Source organism: Phalacrocorax aristotelis, chromosome 13 (assembly GCF_949628215.1).
Source record: "Phalacrocorax aristotelis chromosome 13, bGulAri2.1, whole genome shotgun sequence".
Lineage (NCBI taxonomy): Eukaryota > Metazoa > Chordata > Aves > Suliformes > Phalacrocoracidae > Phalacrocorax > Phalacrocorax aristotelis.
In genome coordinates, this window is record NC_134288.1 from 1936283 (window position 1) to 1957500 (window position 21218).

A 21218-nucleotide genomic window follows, 5' to 3' on the forward strand; every position below is an offset into this window, starting at 1 on the left:
TCCAAATGACCAGGAAAATGGCAGCTTCTTTCATCGAGGGAAAAATGAACCCTCCAAAGAGAAAGCAGTGACCTTCTCATCTGCCTTCCTCTCTGCCTTCTTCAAATGTTGCTGCAACCAGCAAAACTGTCTCATTATCTACAGAGGCAGCTTTCACAAATTGCTCAATAAGGCGCGCAGAGTGCAGCAAGTGTCTGGCTGGCCAGTGCTCGGCTGCTGTGGGCCTTGGCACGCCGGGGAGCACAAGAGCTGGGGGCTGAGCTGTGGCCTTGCCTCTGCTGGGGCTCAAGCAGAGTCAAGGATTCATCATTTCCTTTAATTATTCCAAAGCCTCTTTACTTGGAGGAAAATAAAATATTTATCAGAGACTCATGGCTTTGGCAAAGGAGACTAAAATCAGATTAAATTTTTAGATGCCTGTAAAACTTAATTGGCATTAGTATAGGACTGTTTCTGTCTCTGAAAACTAAAAGGGCTTTTCTGACCAGTGCTAGCCTGATCTTTGGAGAGCTCTCCCTTTCCAGCATCCTCAGTGTTGCCTGGGACCAACCTGGACTGGTGCCCCTGTGCCACCAGGCTCCCGTGATAGCACCAACACCCTTAGTTTGACAATGCTGCTGGCAGACACAGCCCTTTGGCCGTGTCCTAGGAGAGCTTGGCAACTCTGATACAGATGGGCACCAGAGAGGGTGGATCTGCTTGAGAAAAGGTGGAGCTGGTAAGCACTGGCTGGTCATGCCTGTCCTCAGCAGGTCGGGGATTCAGGCCCAGCTGCAAAGCCCACCTCCGGCTCTTATCCCATCACCTGACAGAGATGGCAGATCCCCACAGCTGCTCAATGCATGCCTTTGAAGGAGGCTGATCCTGTTAGGTGTCTCTAACTTCCCTGAGTTTTTTGCATGGACACAGCCTTCGCAGCCTTCATTTTGTGATGGCCAGTAAACTGCCCTCTCCTAGTCCCCGTTAGCCACTGAAACCCATTCCTTCCCCAAGTCTGAGCCTGGCTCGGCCCCTGCCTCGGCAGTGTCCTTCCTCAACAAGGTGCCAAGGACGAATTATACCTCAGGACAGATGAAAGTCCTCAGACAGCTAGAAAACAAAGTGCACCGGGACGGCGTGTGTGCCTCCATGGCGAGGAGACAAGCAAGGTGCGCCCACGGCACCCGTACACACCAGGGGAGAAACGGGGGGAGGAAGTATCAGATTGTAGTGGCTAAACTGCTAATTATCCTTTGCCAGTCTTGCAGAAAATCTGTTCTCTGTCTCTCATTCAGGCATAGCAATATGTGCTCTTGCTCTCTTGCTTTTTAAAGGGGTGCTTTATGTCTGAATAAAAGCAAAGGATGGTTAAATTGTGCTATTCAATGGGATGGAGACCAATTGTCCCACTCAGGGATTTTCCCTTCAGGCAGCAGTTTTGTCAATATTGTATTTGCTGGGCTGTACTCCACAGACACCCTGGGCTCAGTTTGCCCTGCCTGTATGTTTTAGCACTCAGCATAGGTGGGAATTGAGCTATCCAAGCTGCTTCTCCTTGTTCTTATGCTGTACTTTTCCTGTTGATGCCGACAGTTTTGCAAGAGCTTGAGAAACAAGATTTCATTTTGCTCTTATTCCTGGAGCAGAAACTCACAAGTGCCAGGGAAAGAAATCTAGAGATGTTGAACCACAACTTGAAATCCAGAGAGCTGGATTCAGGTCTGGCATGGCAGGAATAACCCAGCAGCCTTACTTCCATAAGAAAGTCCTGCCACTGAGATCAGAATCAATCCACTGAGTTTTAAAATGACATCTCCTCCTTGCTGCCCTCCGCTCCTGCACCAACTCTTAGGTTTCCAAACCTACATGTGCTACACCAGTTCTCTGCCTTCCCCAGAGTGGCTGCCTTTCCAATAATTTAATGGTTTCCTTTTTCAGCCACCCTTGTCAATGCAAAGAGAAGTTTTTTCATTGCAGGATTAATCTCCCCAACTCCATTCTTCCCAAAGGCTTACACAGACATTAAAGAGGTAACTCTTTGCTGTCCGGCAGGCGGAAAGCCTCTCTGGCATCACCTGACTGAATTAAACAGAGACATCAAAAGAACCCGTCAAATTCAATGTGACCAGATGGCGAGTGGAAGTCAGAGAAGCACCGAGGCAGAGCAAAGACTCAGGCTGCTGCTGCAGCAGATTTAAAAAAGGACAAATCCCGTGGAGATTTTCCCCTTCAAGGGAAAAGAGGATGAAAGCACGAGGGTTCAAGCAGTCCTGAATATGCAGGATGCCACTGAGCAAGAGCGAGGCAGGACTGTGTGGCCGACTGGCCCTCGCTGCCCAGGCCATGCCTGCTGTGCATTTCCCACCGGAGGCACTCGGACCTGCTTCGTCATCAAACACGGCAGGTCCCTGCTGGGCCAAGGGGTCAGGGCTGGCTTACGCAAGAGGCACTGATGGGAGGCGTAATGTGCTTGGTGTCTTGCAGGAGAGCCAAGGCAGGCAGGGGCAGGTTCTGCAGGGCTCCCTGGGACCCTACAAGTGCTTTACTGGCCATGCTGGGCATATGACCCGCTCCCATGCACGTGCTTCATTTCCACTCAGCTCAGCACAACACTCCAATTATAAACACACTTGATTCCCTTCCTAAATCGTGGCCACACTCCTATCTAATCCATCAGCCTGCAGGCAGGTTAGGTATGCAACACAAAACTGCAGTAAATCCATAAAGCACACTGCCTTGATGTAAAACGTGAACTTATGTGAATATAAATCAGGCAAGCTCTGATACACAAGGTTGCTATGACAGGGATACTTCAGAGTGTTTCAGTTAATTAGTACTTAATTAACTTTAATGCCTCGAAAATCTCTACAAGCCACACAGGTTGGTCTGTACGTTGTCACTCATGGGTCCCCACCTGTTCAGGCAGCTCACCCCAGCCAATTTTTGTTTAAAGGGAAGCTGCAAACTGAAATGCATTATTAACTCGACCTCTATAATCCTCTCATCATGTCTCATGAGATGCTTTTTAATATCAAACCTTCCAAGATGAAACATATGGATACGCCAGGGATGAAAGGGAAGCTGTGTTTCAAGTGACTCTCTGAATGCCTGAGATCACCGATGGCTGGGGAAGCTGGGAGGGGTACGGCACAATGGGGACGGGCGGCTGTGAGAGCCCAGGGCATCGCAGCGCGGTCAGTGCTTGGGGAGTGGAAACCAGCCCCTTCTACTGGGCTGGTGTGTGGTTCACAGATGTCCCTGCCAGGCTGCAGCTGGGGAGGCACAGGCAGGACCATGGGCGCTTGGAGATGGGCAAGCTGAGCCTTTTCAGAGGACTGGCACTGAAACAGGGGGTGTGATGAGGACAGTGCTGGATGGGGGCTCCCTACCCCCGTGGGAGCTGTGGGATCCTCAGAACAGGAGGGTGGCTCCCAACCAGAGCTTAGCAGTGTGAAACTGAGAGTCTTACTCTCCAGACTCCCGCTACACTTGCTGAAGCCACACAACCTCCTCTTGCTTGCTGTTCCTGGGAGTGACTGTAGCTTGCAGCATCCATGCAAAGCCAGGTTGAGCCCTGCACAGCCAGAGGCATTTGATGCTGCAGCAACAGCGCACCAGCCCCTGGAGGGGAGGTTATGATCACCAGTAAGCAGCATGGGTGAAGGGAGGCATGAAGGATATCAAAGGATGAAGTGATCCTCCCCAATCTTTATGCAGCTCTCAGTCACCACCATCCCAGAAGGCATCCTGCAGGCAGCTCCCAAGAGGGAAACCCAAGCTGGAATACAGAGGGAGAGGTCAGGAGAAGAACAAAGGAGAGATTAAAGGAGAAGAACAAAATCATTCAGAAGGAGGGATTGCAACACGGTGGATGCAAATCCACCAGCTGGAGGCATGGCACAGCTTGTCCTCCTTCTCTCCATAACAGCACCCTGAGCCCTGAGGCAGCTCGCTGCACCCCAGCAAGCTGGCTGCCCCCCAGGAGCAGATCTGGAAGAATATACAGCTTGGCAAAATATTAGGACAAACCCCAAACATGGTGGCAGGAATTGCAGAGACCCATTTGGTTGATAGGAACTCCCAAATTTACAACAATTTTTCCAAAGAGGTCACTCTGTTGACCACATGTGGTCACCATGGCAGACTGGGAGAGGTGGTGAGAGCCAGGCTCTCTGCTAGGCAGGCATGAAAACCCTGTCAGCATTGCTTTAGGGCACCCCATTAGCACACATTACTCAGTTAGCTTTATATCAAATATAAAAAAGCAGGAACAGCTGGAGATGGAATCTAATTTTCTGGGGGAAAATATGAATAAAATGGAATGCAGCTGCTGTGTGAATGAGTTTATCCACTGTCAAGCACTTGTTACGGCTCTGGCGTGGCGTGTCACATCGCAGAGGGTAGATGATGTTAAGACGCTTTCCTCCCTGTCCATTCTTCTGCCACAGCCAAGTGTCTGCAGAAGAAAACAGCACCAAGCGCTGCCACCGTAGCTGTGGGCTTGCAGGTGTCTGAGGTAGACAGCACAAGTATTTAATCACAGTCATTTCCAGTGAAGGATTCATTGACAGGCTAAGGACTAAACAGTGCTCTGTTGGCCTCTGGCTATCACGTCTCCTGCAAGCTGCCTTCCCCAGGCGCTTGCAAGAACACTGCTGACCAGAAATTGTAGCTCTAGGGCCAACCGTCCTACCTTCCCCTGCACTCCCCAAGTTGTGCCCCTGGTCACCAAGCCAGGTGTGTTTGGCAGAAAGGAGAAGCCTCCACCGTGCCCAAGGTGGGACATGCAGAGGGTGCCGGGCGCTGCCCAGCTGCCTGCAGTGGGAGCACCGCGCACACAAGCTGGGTTAGCTCTCGGATGAGGGGCTACCACAAGACAGGGCGCAGAGGCGCTTCTGGTGGCCACCCTGAGCCAAAAGGGCATCCAGGGCAATCCAGGCAGGATTTCCTGATGGGTTCACACCAAGACTTGCCCTCAGGGTCCGCACCAAGACCCTCCCAGCTGGGAAGGAGGACAGGCAGTACGAGCACACGGTTAGCTACACACCGTAGACCAGAGTGTCGGAAGCGCCCAGGTGGGGACATGGCACCAAGATGTCAGTCTGCTGAAAGGCAGCTTGTTTGCAGGTGTGAGCCCAGAACGATCCTTCACTGGACAAAACAGGTCCTAATCCTATTTTTATGCTGTGGTAGTAAATGTGCCCTACAATACCCAGTGTGGCTTTTACAGGGAAAAAGACATTGCACACTGAAAAGGCAAAAAAAACCCACCCTGAGTACGGCAGCCGAATTGATACAAGGACAGGAGAGGATGACTTATGGGCAGAGACTAAGGGAATATAATTTGTATAGCCTAGAAAGATGATGCCTGAGGGGGAACATGATAACACTATATAAATATCTAAAGGGCAGTTGTATGAAGAAGGGGAAGAAGTGACGCATGCACCAGTCGTGGGAGTGATGTGATGGACCGAAGAAGGGAACAGTTTCCCAAGGGAGCACGGCGGGCTGTTACAGCCTGGTGGGCAGAGAGCAGAACAGTGTGCCCTGAGCCCGCACGTGGTTTCCAGCCATGGCCAGGGCTGGAGGAAGGAGGATTGGGAAGGAGCAGCCTGGTACAAGCAGCAAGGGAGGTGTTCATGGCTCTTGCATGGGATGAGCATTGATGCACTGCATGGGGGGTCGGGGCGGTACCTGCCCCTGCATACAGCAGCTGGTGACCCAGCACACCTGAGCTGCGTTAGCACTGGGCATATTAGCACAGGCACTTTTCCTGCTGGCTCAGGGCACTTGCTTTGCAGCACAGAGCTCTCATACAGCGCTCTGTGTTCAGGCAGAGCCAGACCTCTTCTATTCCCTCTGCTATCTCAGCTTTCCAAAGGGTGCCCGAGGACCAAGGCATCCAAACCCCCTGGGCACAGCATGCCCAGAGCCTCCCTGCAAAATTTCAGCCTCAGGCTGACTTGCTTCTGCCTTGGCCATTAAGAAACCCACCTAGGCAGCCCTGGGCTGGGGTCTCTTTTTGGGTGCTTTTGGAGCAGACAATGAAGATGACATCTCTGAGGCTGTTTGAGAAGACCTGAACTGCAGTGGTCCCAAAATGGAGAAAGGAGTGAGGTACGTTGACGTCTGTGTTCCTGCCCCTTTCCCTGCTCTTCCTTGCAAATTTGGGTTGCTTTTTACAATCACATTTGCTGCTTCTTCAGAAAAAAAGATTTTCTCTCTGCCGTTGCCATGTGAAAAACCCACACAAACAACAGGAAAAACTGGCTACCTCTACACAGAGCCCAGCACAGTGACTGCAGAGCGACTGTCACACAGGCAGCAGCCTAAAAAAACAGGGAGAAAAATAGATTTTTTCCCTTCAGCCCTTTCAGACACATGACTTGGAGACTTATTATAGTAATAACAGGCAAAAGATTTTTTCAGAGGAGAGGCTGGTCTCCATTTGTTTCTTCCTTACATTGATGAAGTCCCTTCACCAATTTAAATGGGGCAGATTCTGCTTTCAGCTGCCCTCATTTAGAGCTAAGCAGCTGTTCAGTAACGAACCTCCCCGATGTCAGGAATCCCTCAGATTTGGGTCCTTACAGTGAGGGAAGCCCAGGCCGTAGGGCAGAGCTTTTGTGAGATGGTGTTCAGTTAAACCTACCACTAATTGCTCTCTACCTATTAGAGCTAATTTGCTTGGCTCGGAGCCTGGAGCATTCTTCACAAACCACCAGTTTACCAAACAACGTGGCGCAAAACGCAAAAGTCGTGTGTGTGCTGGCACCGGCGGCTCTCCTCCTCCAGTGAGCTGCCCAGAGGACACAGACGAGGTTTCACCATTCACATCCACCACCCTCAAAGCCTGGGGAATGACCGTGGAGGCACATCGCTGGGAGGCAGGAGCTCCAGCAGAAAATAAGCCTTTTGGGTGATTGTCCTTGTATTCACTTATGTCCAAAGGGCTTAAAACAAGAGCATGTTTGTATCTGCACGTTTTCAAGTGCACCTGTAATTACCCAAGTTACTAGGAGTAGATGAATCTGAGATGCTGACACTCCATTGAAGCACCTTACCCTTTAATTCCTGCCCAGCCAGCTGTGGGTTGTCACGGAGACTACATCTGCCACCCATTTTTTCACCCTTTTGAATAACCCAGGCTAGCAAGGCCTTTCCTGTTTTGGTGTGCCCCCAGCCCAGATTTTGCTCTCCCCTCTTTTCTTTTATGCCAGGCAAGTGGGTGACTCCCTCTGGAGGTGCCACCAAGGTCTGCCCAAGCCAGCCCTGCTGACCTCAGGCTGGAGGGGACCCAGGGCGTTTTGTGCCTGAAAGGTACTTCAGCCCTGGTGGGCTTGAAGCAGCAGTGGGTATTGGCCCAGGAGCAGAGATGTTCTGTGCTGAAGTTATCTTGCTTCATACCAACAGCTATTCTGGATTTCCATCACTAATCAGGAGCAGACCCATGCCCAACGTTGCTAGGGCTGAAATCAATGTCATTCTGGGCTAGACTAGTCCCTTCCCCATCTGAGACTTTATGTAATGGTCTCCATATGGATTCTCCCTACACCTTCTGCCTAGAGCTCAATGACTACGAACAGCCAGTTGTCTGCTGTGCTGCATCTGTGGTGCAGACATCTGGCAGGATCCTCACTGAGGTGAGGGATTTGAAGGGATGCTCAGCTCAGGCAGTGCCAGCAAGTCAGGAAATGCTCTGTTCACTGCTACAGACCTGCCTTGCAGGATCCACCTTCCTTATTTCCTGACACAGAGTTACAAGACTTGTCTGGGCTCTCGGCTATCCTGGCTTCACCACTGGGACAGGCGTCAGAGGAAGGGCAGCGCAGGAGGGCGTTCGCCTTCCCTGGTTCTGTGCTTCCAGCCGCTTGCGCAGCACTACTTCGCCTGGGGTGCAGGTGGGGCCATCACAGTCCCAGAAGAGAGCAGGTCTGGGAGGCTGAGAGCTGGCAGTGTTGCCCACGTGCGTGCACACACCACTCACAGGGGAAAGACAGAGATTAAATTCATGACATCTCTTAAGTGCAGCAACCCAGCAAGGCAGAGGAAGCCTGGTGCCTAGCACCCAGGGATGGCAGAGAGGCAGCCAGTGTCCTTCCCATGGGCGAATGCCACTTGCTGTGTGACCCTGAGCCAGTCTCAGCTATCCACACTTCTCTCAGCGTGCCTCAGTTTCCCTTTTGCCCTGCTGAACTGGCTTGCAGGAGGACTGTCAAGCTCACTTCACTCATCCCTGGATAGCCTTTGAAACCCTGGGACAGGAGGTGCTGCTGAGGTAGTGTATTCTGTGTACTGCTGAATGACAGCCTTAGGCTGACTCTATTTCCAGCAGCCAGGGAAGGGGGAGAGCATTTCAGCGCCTGGGCAAGGCAGACAATTTACAGCCCGATGCTAAAAAGAACAACAGTGACAACAAAGAGATCCCAGGGCAAGCGTCACTCTTCATTTAATCCTGATGGATCTATTCTAGCAAAGCAGTGGATAAAGTGGGCTGCGAACATGTGTATGTTTCCCTGGGCCATTCTCAGACATCTTTGGTTTCATGATTCAGAACTGTTTCCCCATACTGCCCTTGCTCTCCAGCCTGAGCAGCGCTCCTCCGTGGACAGAGAGCCACAGGCGGACGCACCAGCCAGTGCACAGGCTCACACCCCACCGCCAGAATGAAACCGGACCCGTTCAGCACATTTCTCTGAGGCCTGTTTAAAGGATCACTGAATGAGTGGAGACTTTTCAAAGGATGCTTGGAGGTTTGGAGCCTGATCCCACACCGGGGAATCATCAGTGGCTGAACCAAAAGCTGGACCTACAACATCTTTCTTGGTAGCCCATGAAGGCTTCATCACCTCATTCTCCAGAGCCACATTACTTTCCTTTATTACTTCTCCCACACTTTGATTCTAGGTCTTTCAATTAAACTGAAAAAAGAGAGGGGAGCTAGTGATCGTAGGTGATCTGCAAACCCTTTTGCTGTCCTGGAGGGTGCTGGGAGCTGGTCTGAGGGGCCGTGGGTGTTTGCTGCTCAGCCAGGGCAGGCCATGGGAGATCAGGTCCATGCATGGTGGAACAGGCACATTTGTAATAGTCAGGAGCTGGGCGTGCAGGGGGAGAGGGCAGGGGGAGCCGCAGGCAGGCAGAACCACATTGGTGGTGATGAGGTAGACCTGTACAAGAGCAGGCTGCTTGGTAAGGTTCCACCTTACCACACTGGAGACAGAAGTGCTGTAGAAGAAAGGTGTTAGACCCAAGGAAGGGCCAGGACAGCCAGAGGAGCCCTTCCAGGGTGGCCAAAGACCCAGACAAAATCACTTCTCCAGGGCAGTCTGCCCTGGCTTCTGCAGCAGACATCAGCCTGGAGAAGTGGGACCGGGATCTGCCCAGATGTCTCCTGGATCAAGAATGTTTTAACCTGATCTCAGGCTCTCAGGCCTGTCCTGAGACACAGGCAGGAGCCCTTTGGTGTGCCTGACAGGAGGCCAGAAGGTGCTCACCACAGCCAGGGAAACACAAAACTGGCCAAGATCAGAAACCACCTTCCAGCCCAACCTGGCATTTGGCTCAGTGGCAATGGTTATGTGCTGCAGCCCCAGCCCTGGGAAGAGCCTTCCAGCCCCCCTCCCAGACTTATCTGCACTGAGCATGCACAGGGTGCTGGCAAAAGGGTGCTGGCCACCAGTGAGCCCTCCCCAGCGCTCAGCACAGGGTGCTCACCCGCCCCCAGGGCCATGGGACTTTGGCCACAGCACTGCTGGGAGTTGGGCTTCTTCTGGGCTTTTACTGCCAGTGCACTTCACATCACTGTGGAGCAATGGAGAAGCAAACAAGCTCCAGGAGAAAGCCAGGAAAAAAATACCATATATGCCTGCCCTGGACAGTGGGAAACGAGCACTGCAGAGGTGCAGACGGCAGCTGGCATGTCTGAAGTGGACCAGGATGGCCTAGAAGGACTGCGCCAGTCAGTGGATCAAGGTCAGGACCATGGAAGAAGAATGAGCAGAAGCAGCTCCACCTCTTCCCTGCAATGAGGGAGCCTACCCTTTTCACCTCTGGGTCCTCCCCCGCCCCAGTGAAAGCTCACACTGGAGAGCAGGGAGTAGGACTCCCAGTCCGGCGGGAGCAGCGCTTTGCCCCTGCCTGGCTGCGGCTGCGTGGCACTGCGCGGTGGGGAGCAGAGGTGCCGCCTGCACCCAGGCACATCTCTGCAACCCCCCATTGCTCAGCCTGGGCAGAGGGAGGCACCAGCTCCCACCTCCTACGTGGTGCCAAGAGGGATCTGTTAATTTCCTACCTTTGTTTCCTTCCCTCACTCCCTCCACGGCTCCAGCACCCTCTGCCAGCTGGGCGCTAATCACAACATGTCCTGCTCCTTTCTGTCCCCAAGCCTAGCCCAGACCTTGCTGTTTACAGAGACTGAGCAAAGTTGAGTGCAGAGGGGAGTGGTAAATGCAGGCAGGCATTTGCAGAGCTGTGGCCAGGAGGGTCTGTTTGAACATCTAATTAGATCACAGCAAACCTCCTGAATGGCAAAGCTACAGCCCTGTCGCCCCCTCGAGACACTGGGCCATGCCCGGATTGCTGTCTGATTCTGATCCACATAATTCACCGTAATCCTCAAAACTGACTCAAGCAATGAGGTTCATTGCACAGCTCACTGGATTTAATCCACCACTCCAGTGGTGCTAACGAAGCTAATGGCATAGGCAGAGAAGGAACACATGTATAGCTAGGAGGCAGATATTAAGCATTAATCCAACCATATGCTTTCAACCCACTTTACTCTTCCACCCTCACCCCAATGCCCTTTCGCAGCACTGGGGGAGACCAAAACCGGCAGGAAGAAAGAGGAAGGGCAGAAGGCTGTCCCCTTGGATGGGTAATCATGAGTGCTTGCGCAGTGGTTTGGGTCAGAGCCGTGGACAGGGCAGGGCTCGGTGGGGCCAGGGGCACCAAGCAGGAATGGAACGGAGATACTGGGTGAGGGGAGGGAATAGCTCTTTGTCAGAGATGTGGCACCTGCTCTCATTTCTAGATGCAGCCCGTCTACCCCAACCTAGCACGCTGAGACAGGCTGACACGACACCAAAGTTTGTGTGTGTGCAGCATTCTAGTAACACTCCCTTCCTAACATCCTCCCTCCCACCCGGCACTGCCCCGTTCTGTCACCATCAGTGACATTCGCCAGGGGTGCAGCGTAGCCCCAGAGCGTCATGCTCCCCTTAGGAACACCAGCTGGTCTCCATCTCACCCGTGGCCTCAAACCAAAGGAGCAAGAGGCAGCTGCAGGCAGAGGGCAAAGACCAGGACTTAGAGGCACACTCACCTATCTTGGGGAGACCAGAGGTGCATCTGCAGGATGGAGACAGGCCTGCCAGTCTGCCCAGGTACCCGACATGCATTCCTACAAGGGAGGTACAAGTGGCACCCACTTTCCTGGCAGTTTTCACCTGTGGACAGCTGGAGATGGGCTTCATTACACCTGCGCAGAGCACCCAGCACAGTGCGGGGCAGTGCTGCTGTGCATGACATTGCGCTCCCCTGCTGGGGTATCACCTCAGGCCTTCAGGTGGCTGGTGTGTAATGGGAGAGGGAAGGTGAGGAAGACCCTAAAGGCCACTCCGCAGCCTGTCAGCCCTGCACTGGGCAGGGTGCTGGATGGGAGGAGGCAGGACTGTTTTCAGAGAGGTTTCTGGAGATCAGAGAACTTGGGGGAGGATGGGTGTTCTGTTAGTGAGCAAAGGGAAGACTGTCCTATCTCTCCTGGGAGGCTGGCAGGATGAGCCCAAGCACATGCAGCTGCTTCTGCCTCTGTCTGGGGAGAGAGCAGCTCTGGAGAGCCAGGCACATAGCTACCACCGAGCCGGGAATGGCCTTCTCAGCTTTAGCAGTTGTTGAAAAGGGACTTGATCCACCAGCCAGTAACCAAATTCCTCATGCCCTTCAGCCCTCAAAGCCTGGCCAGTGCCTCCGCCATGCCGGCTGCAGGAAGCAAACCCTGCCGCTGCTGCCTTTAGTATCTGTCAGCAGGGAAAGGTGCTCTGCAGAGGCAAAGGCATTCAGAGCCCAAATTAGCTGCACTGGGCTCAATCTGAGATTTTTGACAGCGGATGCCAAATTTATTTCCAAACGTACTCTGGAAATGCCACTGTGCTGGTCGGAAGGAATCGGGTACATGCTCCCTTTTAAATAGAACGAAGCATATGGGAGGAGGATGATTAGATTGCTTCCAAGCTGCCAAATTTCTTTGCTGCAGCTAAAAATCTTCCCCAAAATGTCCCAGCCCACAGTGTTTCTGAGCACTGAAGTCTGCGCCGAGACTTTTCCATTGACAGTTGTGCTCTAAGCAAGAAAACACATCCCTCCAATGAGGTCCCAGGTGGTCCCAGCTCTCAAGAGGCTGGGGGGGGTCTTTTGCTTCCCTTTGCAAGTCAGACCAACTCCTCCTCTCCTGAGACCCTACCCTAGGGAGGGCGTAGAGTTTCCTTCTCCCTTTTGCTCTGACAAAAAGCAATGATCTCAGACCATCCCCTCTCCTCTCTTGTTTCTAGCACAGCACCTGCCTGTTCAGGGCAGAGCCTAACTCAGGGAGGAACCATCTCCCTACCAGAGACTGGACGGCATCCCCCTAATCGCAGCCATGCAGATCCTGCTGTGCTAAGCCTGAGCTGCCCTCTTCCCAGCTCACACAAAAACTCAGCACACCCCAGTACAGAGGGGCAAAAGCAACGCAGCAGCCATTTGCAAACCAAGAGGGGCGCAGTGAAAGCCCCTTTAGATCCTGGAAGATAAACCCCCTGGGCTTTCACAGTATGGCTTGCTTCCTTCAGTGTCTTCAGCAGCTGGGACTCCAGTGCTACCAGCTGCAGGCAGCGGGTCCCTTGCAGGCAATGCTCTGACGCTTCAAGGTGACAGCTCAGGACAGAGAAGTGCTCCCTCTGCTCTCACTGCCCAGAGATGGGATTCATGCCCCACATTCAGCTGGGTATTGAGGGAATGAGGGTGAGAAGAGAGATGGGGATGTGCTCTGGGGCTCGTTAGTTAACACTGCAGAAGTGATGCCTGTCCCACTCAGGCTCAGGGGCACCTGGAGCCAAGTAACTACAGCATTTGCCCTGCAGATAATCCCCAGGTTCACCCTCAGTCCGGGGGAAGCAATGTAAGCCACCACAGCCCACTTTTTCCAGGGTGGTCAGCAGCCCAAAGTGCAGAGTAGCAGCACTGTGATGCCCGTCATGACAACCCCAGTGAAGGGGTTACTCTGGGATCAGCCAGGCCTTTCCTGCCCCGCTGAGAGGCTGAGGACACACATAGCTATTCTGTGCTTGGCAGGGGCTTTCCTTCTTTCTGTAGGCAATGCTAAAGCTTCACCAGGGAGCACAGAGCATGGTGGCCTTCCCAGGAGAGGACACATGGTCAGCACTGGCTTCCAAATCTGGGGATTGTGCCCCCTCCCACATAGCCAGCTTGAATTTCTGCCAGCCCAGTGTGGGGGACAGCCAAAACCAAGCACACGCTGTCTCTTCAAAACCAGCCTCCACCAGCCATCCCAGTTTTCCAGCAAGAAAGCAAGGTATGCCCAGATCTGAGGGGAGCAGGACCAGTGTCCTCCCTTCCGGTGCAAGACTAACCTGTGACACCTCTGAGTCATCGGGGCCCTCTCTCCATTGCCAAAACATCCACCCACTTTCTCTAGTAACACACCGATCTGCTGGAACACCGACACAAAAATCTCACTGTCTTATATCTGCTTCTACCCACTCTATAGTGCTTTCGGTGTCCAGGACTCCAAGGAAGGCACCGAGTGAAGCCAGCAGTCCTGTCCCTGCTCAGTGGACTGGGAAAATAAAACATATTACAAGGAGGCAGCAAGCCCCAAACCAGCTGAGAGCAGCGCTTCATCATCTCCATGGTCCCCAGGGAAGCGCTCACTCTCCGGGGCACGCTGCCTCAGAGGGTCCCAGCAGCAGTGCCGTAAGTCCACCGGCAGGCTCAGGGTCCCAGAGCCAGGAACTGGCCCAGAACATGCTGTGAGATGGCCAAGCCCAGAGGGCACGAGCAGGAGGACTGTTGAGCCCAGGCAGTTAAAGAAAAGTGGCACAGCTGCTCCCAGCTCTGCTTTCAGCCCACACGCTGCTGAGTGGCGGGTGGGAGGTTTTTCTCTGCATTGCAAATCCCTTCTTATTCGAGTGCTGCAATGCTGCTTGGAAGGAAAACAACCACTCCTGAGAGAGAGCAAAGGAGCCCAGAACAGGACCGGCACCTTCTCCTGCCCAAGGCAGGTCCTGGAACTGGCCCAGGGAGAGCCTGGCTCTGTAGATAAAGCTAAAGGTTCCCTAGCAGACAGCCTGGCTGGGAGCAGGAACCATCCATTCCCATTTTCCTGTGCTTGTTCCTGGCACAGATAGACCCGGCTGAGCTCTCTCTTCAAACCTGGGAAGCGGGAGGAGAGGAGGAGAAGGCAGAGGGAAGAAGGCTTCCAGGTCTGCGGAGGCTGGCTGGCAGCAGAACAAGAGCTGTGAGAAATGGTGGGAGCAAAGTGCTCACAGCGTGTGGCTGCAGCCCCTTTGCAGCGTGGGCCAGAGTGCTTCTGGGAGGGTGTTAGTGACACGCAGATGCACAGGCAGTGTGCAGCAGTGTCCCCTGTGCCTCCCGTGCAGCCCCTCTGCCAGGCCAGTTGGAGGACCCAGGCTGGGAGAAAACTGGACAGGGGGGATTTGTTCCCTTTTTGGCATATGGTGTTGGGCAAGCTGCTCGCTTCTGCCTGGTTTTTACAGGGAGGTGTGCTCTGGGTCCCAAGGAACGTGGCTGCCCCTTTCCTGGAGGAGTGATTTTATGCTGCGAGCTGTTCAGGTTACTCATGATCCCAACCTATAGATGCATCTCCACATGTGCACATCTCCAGGACCCAGCAGCTGCTTCACACACCCAACGGCAAGTTCTCTTGCTGGACATGCAGCACTATGGACTATGAAGATCTTTTGGGAATCCACAGGAAGACAATCCCCATGTTTGCTGGTGAGCAAGTTCCCCCATCACCAAGCTTTTGGGAGCCACCTTACTCAACGTTTGCCACCACTATCCAGGGAGAGAGGTTATTTTTGTGCTAACACAGGTGTTCAGGGATAGTGTCCGCAGGTCCTTTACAGGTGACAAGCCTTCAGGGGGGTTCAGCCCCTGGGTGATGAAGGGGACAGGAGCACTGTGGAGCTGAGGTTCAATAAATGTGCAGGGGGCTTTCTATAGAGGAAGCCCATTTGAACCAGGGAGCCTCTCCTGAGGAAGGAATGCTGCCTCCAAAAGCCATGACTCATCCTCCCTCTAGGCTCTTGGAAACCAAGCAAAGGGGGATGGATTGAGCAAGGTGGTGCTCTCAGGAGGGCTCTTGCCAAGGTATGGAAAATGCCTGCACTCTTGGTCCAGCCTGCTTGCTCCTAATGGGACTATTCATGCTGATGAGAGCTTAGGAGGAGAAAGGAAAGAATAAAAATCGAAAACTCTAAAAACATGGGACAGCGATCCCTGGCAGCAGAGAGCCATCACTGGGGCAGGGTGCTGGGGCTGGATTTCATGCCCCAAGACTTGCACCACAGGGACGTGTGGGGTCAGGATTCACCTGCCCTTGGCCAAGTTAGCCCTGCAGGTCTGCCTCTGAGTCCCATCCTCCCCACCACAGCATCCACCTGTTCACCCCTCTGAATTTATTCAGCTCAACTTTTTCGAACAAACCATTCAACTGTCCATCCATCCACCTGGCTGTCTGTCCTTCTATGGTTTTCTCTTTTATCTACATACAACCCAAATCCACCAGCTGTCTGGATTGCTGTTTATCAAGGAAGGTAGCCAGGCAACTATTGGGATCTCCATTTATTAACTCCAGTATGTGCCTGTGGGTTTCTCTACAGGGAAGAAGGTGTACTCTACTTTTGTGCCAGCCAGAAGATGGATCTGCAGAGGTCTGAGCACTGACACTGCTTTGAAAATATATGGCCTGGAGCAATAGACACCAAGTCTTAAAATCTGTCCTTTGCTTTTCTTCAGTCTCTAAGCAAGCAAGCTTCCAGAAGGAGTACAGATGTCTCCACCGGGAGCCTGTGGTGTGTAAAAAGCAAAACAATCCCACAAGCTCACCACATACAAATGTGGAAGCTGACTGCAAGCAGGCCAGACCTCTTCCCTTTGATAGAAGGGCTGGAGCCTGCAAGTCAGGTGCTAGGTTTGGTGGCTTAATGTTATTCATGTCCTGTGCTAGCAATTCTCCAGGCTGAACACCAGCTCAGAGCAGTCCCTGCCAGCCAGCCCTCATCCCTACAGAAACACCACTGCTCCGGGCTGCACCGAACACTTTGGGCAAGATAGATCCTCAGCCGTGCTTCATTACAGGTGTGCTCAGGGAATACGTTCATCTCTCAGAAGGAAATCTAGAAAGTATGGGACAGGTGTTGGGCTGAACAGTGTAATTACTCGCCATCCCGTCCTCTTCCACCAATTCCTTCTGTACTCAAGGAAGCAAGATGTTGTAGGCAAGCAGGGCCCTATCCCTTCCCAAACAGGCTGGACCCGGGCTTTAAACCAAGCCCTGAGGTAATCCTGCTCCTATTTACTGGCTCTGCCTGCAGCACAGGTCAATAAGCAATGCTGGGGCCTTAGGTCAAGCTTCTCTTCAACATACAAAAGGCTGTTAGGTGTAAGAAGTCCTCAGCTGCCTCTTCTCAGAGCTCTGTGATCTTTAATCAGTCTCACTCCTTCGTTTTTAATTTCAGATTCTTTCCCACAATGCACAAAGGTTCTGCCATCCCTCTCCTGCAGACCAGCAGCTCCCTCTAGCCACACGGGCAAATCCTGGCAGAAGCACAGCAAATACATCCCTGCACCCCGGCCTCCCCCAGCTGGGGCTATTTTTCACCTCCAGACACAAAGTCAGAGCACAGCGTGCTTTATGCCATTATCCAGCAGAGACAGCAACCGGCCCAGAGTCCTCTGTGCACAGACACAAGGTAGCAAAGGGATGGGGGCTTCTAGTGCAAGCCTTTGTTCTCCTTTCAGTTAACTTGGTTTCTCACAATTGATAGGCAGCAGGAGGGCTACCGCGATACAGCCACATCTCTGGTGGAAGGGGTTGCTTTGGTTCCAGACTCGCCGGGCAGGAACCGTGGTGAGATCACAGCCTTGATCAGACGTATGGAAAGAGACAGGCAGTCACACCTGCATTTTCTGGTACTTTCAAGAAGGGTAATGAAAGCAGAAGTCCTGACCCTGATAAGAACTCAAGTCCCCTTCCTGAAGACACTTTCCACTGAGCACCCTGTGCAGAAACTGCAAGAAGGTCTCTGCTTAAGACAGCCATGAGCAAAATCCTGTGTCTTGAAGGTGCTGAAGCATCCAGCTGCTCTCAGCCAGGTGCCAGGAGGGGTTTGGGGCCTCCTTGGCACAGAGTGAGCAGATGGAGGCGAGCAGCTCCATGGTCTGCTCAGTGGCTCCATCCCCACCTGTGTGGGGTTGTCATGCCAAGGGTTGCTCCTGGGGAGCTTGGCTGGGAGCGGGCATGCACCAGGCCTGGCTCTGCACAAATGTCCCTCCAGGGCTGGGAAAAATGACCAACCGCAAAACCCAGCAAGGCTGCCAGCCTGGCCTGGTGGTGAGGGGGCACCTCGGTGCTGGGAGGAGTCGGAGGGAGAGGCTGGCCCTTCATTTCCAGCCTGCCCCCACAACATGGGAGGGCAGAGGCACCCAGAGGTGGCTTGTATCAATGAAGGATAATGCTTCCCACTCCTGTGTTCTGCTTCTGCAGTGTGTCCTTCACAGTGGGAAGGGCAGCTCTAGCAATAGGGAGATGCCCACTGCTCCTCCCTCCTGAGCATCACTGAATCATCACCCTGGATGCCAACCCACTGCCTGGCCATGCTACAAACGATGCAGGAAGCCAGTCCAGCTGTGCAGCTATGCATCGCCCCAGCCAGGCTCTCCTGAGCTCTGCCACCCACCTGCTGGGACCTGCTGCATGCTGGCACCCCCACTGCAGACCAACACACTGTGCAGCCACAGCATCCTTGGCCCTGACTCTTGAGCCCTCAGGAACACGAGCAGGGCTTTTCTCCTCTCACATCCAGGTTAGAGAGGAAGAACCAGGCCTGTCTCTGCCCTCACGACACAGCTTGCCCAAGGTGCCAGGCAGGGGCCGAGGGCACCCAGCAGCCTCAGGCATGGCTTATCCCCCCCGGCCTGCTCAGCAACCCACTGCAGGCAGAACTGTGGTTGCCTGGGCATGGTGGGGGTCAGGCTGCAAGTCCTCCATCTCAAGCACTCCTGCCCTGTGCCAGAGCACCTGGCACATGCCTCTTGCCTCCCAGCAGCTCCCACAGCAGCAGTGTGGGAGCTGGGCTTGGCACCAGCGTCGCAATTCACCTTCGAATTTCCAAGGAGATACAACGTGCCAACAGACCGCCAGGGAGGACCATTCCTCCCCGTCACTGCCTCTCTGCTCAGGAACTACGAAAAAGGCTACGCACATGCGTGCTGGAGGTATAAGTGGATTTTTTTTCCTCACCCTTTCCTTACAAAATAGAAAAGGGAAAAAAAAAGGAAAAAAATAGCAAAATAAAGCAAATCCAACAACTCCAATTCCTCTCTTAATGAATAAACGAAATGCATCCCAAGAGGTAATTAAGTGCTTCAAACCAAACATGTGTCACCTACATAAAAAAAAGAACCCAGAGAGAAATCAGGCAACTGGAATTAAGGCAATGAGACAGATGGACAGTTTCTGGGGAGTGGGGAAGCAGGGAAGGCCAGCCAGCGAGGGCCCTGCTCCTGCTGCCCGGTGCTCTCGCAGCAGGGGACTGGGGCTGGTGCTCTCACCGTGTCACGTGGGTCCTGTGGCAGTCCCACCAGTGTGGAGGCCTCCCAGCGCCCAGGGGTGTTGCCAGTGGTTTCTCCCACCCTAAGGACATCACTGTCCCCCATGCAACCGTTCACCTTTGTGCCCCATGGGGCCTGTGACCATCTGTTTTGAGGTCTCCTTTCCCAAATCAGACACCAAGCTTTGTCTCACCTCTCCTCCTGGATGTAACATCCAGGAAATACCCAAGACCAACTGATTTAATTTCCTTCTGGCCCTTTCCCTGTCCTTGACACTACAGTGTGTGGGAGCTGCCTGGAGTGTCACTGTGTCTCAATCATCACCAAACCACGTGCTCAGTTTGCATTGGTAGGGTTTGCTGTTTGTGCATGTGCTGTTCAGGGGTAAGGCTGGAGAAGGTCTTTTCTGCAGTGCAGAAGAGGATGCTGTTGCAGTTGGGCATGACCTCAGTCCTCAATCCAACACAGCAGCCACCCCAGATGCACAGCCCATGCATGTATGCCCAGCCTTCATCCTCATCCCCAAATCCCTCTGAGGCCACTACACCACTAGTCAGAGCCTCAATGTTAAGGAGAAACCTCCATGTATGCCAGCCTGCAGAAAACCACATACCTCTTCTTTCTCAATGACCCCAGAAGGCTACAAAGACAATCTTTTAATTGGCCCAGAGGGTGGGCAAAAATATCAACTTGATTAAAAACCATAATGGATTTTCCTGTGACAACAATTCAGGTTTTAGTAGCTGCTATACTGAGAAAGCCACATGCTGTGAGGGTCATGAGCTCCCCGGCACCCTGTGCTCTTTGGAGAAGCCATTATTTACTTCTAAGTGCTGTCAGAGACAGGACAGGGCACCCACACCAGCCCCTGCACTGTCTCCCACCCCTTGGGGTCCCACAGCTGCTTTCTGTTGACCAAGGCTCCAGGGCTGTGAAGAAAAAATCCCCTGACACTCTCTTGATGATTATTGGATTTTATGACCATCTTCTCCCTTTGGGAGGCCAAATCAATACCTTTTGAAAGTTTGGGTTTGGCTGAGCTGCTGACAGAGCCAGTGTCACATCCTGGGACATGGCAGGAGATCGTTCCTGACATGGGGAAGGTATGTGATTTATTCCTCCATAGGTTTGCCCTGCCTATTCACGGCCTCTCAAGTTTCTGCTGCTTTCAGAACAAGTTCCTTCCCAGTGGACCTTAGCAGTTACGACAACACTCATTGAATCCAGGGCCCCGCTCTTGGCACAAGCTCATCTCTCTCCTTGGGGGCTGCAGCTGATCCCTGCAGAAGCCTCTTTCTCTGGCTCACTGGAGGGGGTCAAGCATCTGCATCCTCCCCTTGCCCACCTAGACTGCAGCAAGTCAGGGACCTTGGGGACCACCACATGTGTAGCTGAACTCACAGTCATGGGCTAACAGCAGAAAGCAGAATAAAAACCACGATGAGGGGCAGCCCCATAGACCTCACTGCACCTGCCCCTGGTGGGTGTAGGTGTCTCCTGGGTCTGCTTGATGTTTGGCTCATGGCTGGCCTGGTCTCCAGGGCCTCTGACCTGAGTCACAGCAAAAGCCTGGATGCTCCTGTGCTCTGGCATCACTCCAGCCTCTGCCCGGCATCACAGGCATCACCCGGAGCAGACACCATCACAGCTCTCCCTGCCCCCAGACGCACCCGTAGCAGAGTCCTCCAGCTACCCTCTGCCCCAGGCCACTGGGGCCATGCCAGCACCTCATATCAGCTCATCTGTGCACCCCAGACAGCCCCCCATCTCTCCCTACCCTGCCAGCAGTACCTCTCCTCCTTTGCTGCAACTCAGTACTCAGGCTTTTTTTTTCACTTTGCAGGGCAACAGCATCCCAAAGAGACAGGAAAGCCCACAGTTTTCCAACACCCACAGGGTTTTTTGCTTTTTGTCCCATGGAAACCCCATGGAGCAGGACTGTGACTCCTCAGGGGTCCTGCCTCAGGCCCTGCCTTGCCCGCAGTGCACGGAGCACTCACAGTCTGGACGCTGCTCTCTGAGGTGACTCTTCTGCCAGGATGCTGCTGTCATTCGTGAGCTGGAGGATGCTGGTGGTCCATGCGCTGGCTGCAGGGTGGGCAGAGCCAGGCGGCAGATCTGTGACCGTGCTCACCAGGCTCCTTGGGCTGAGGAGGGGAAAGACAAGGGTGAGTCCAGGGAGGCACGGATTAACCCCAGTCCCTTCCCCACCACGAAAAAGTCATCCTTTGCTAGTCTTCCCCCGCCCCAGGTCCCTTCAGGCCCACCCAGTGAGGGAGGGATCCAGCAGAGATGCTCCTCCTCCAGAGTACCCAGACCCCAGATGTATCACCACCTGTCAGGTCCAGAGCACACATGTACCCAGCATCTCACACAGGCACTCC

At 53.4% G+C, this 21218-nt stretch overlaps 1 protein-coding gene across 4 annotated transcripts in view; it reads right to left on the reverse strand.

Annotated features, from left to right (window-relative positions):
• Window positions 1-20981, reverse strand: part of DLGAP4 (DLG associated protein 4) — a 149910-nt gene extending 128929 nt beyond the window's left edge. For all 4 annotated transcript variants that reach the window (XM_075109233.1, XM_075109231.1, XM_075109240.1 and 1 more), the window contains exon 1: window positions 20835-20981. The gene's annotated coding sequence lies outside the window, so the exon portion shown is untranslated. The remainder of the gene's footprint in view (window positions 1-20834) is intronic.
• Window positions 20982-21218: the final 237 nt, after the last annotated feature.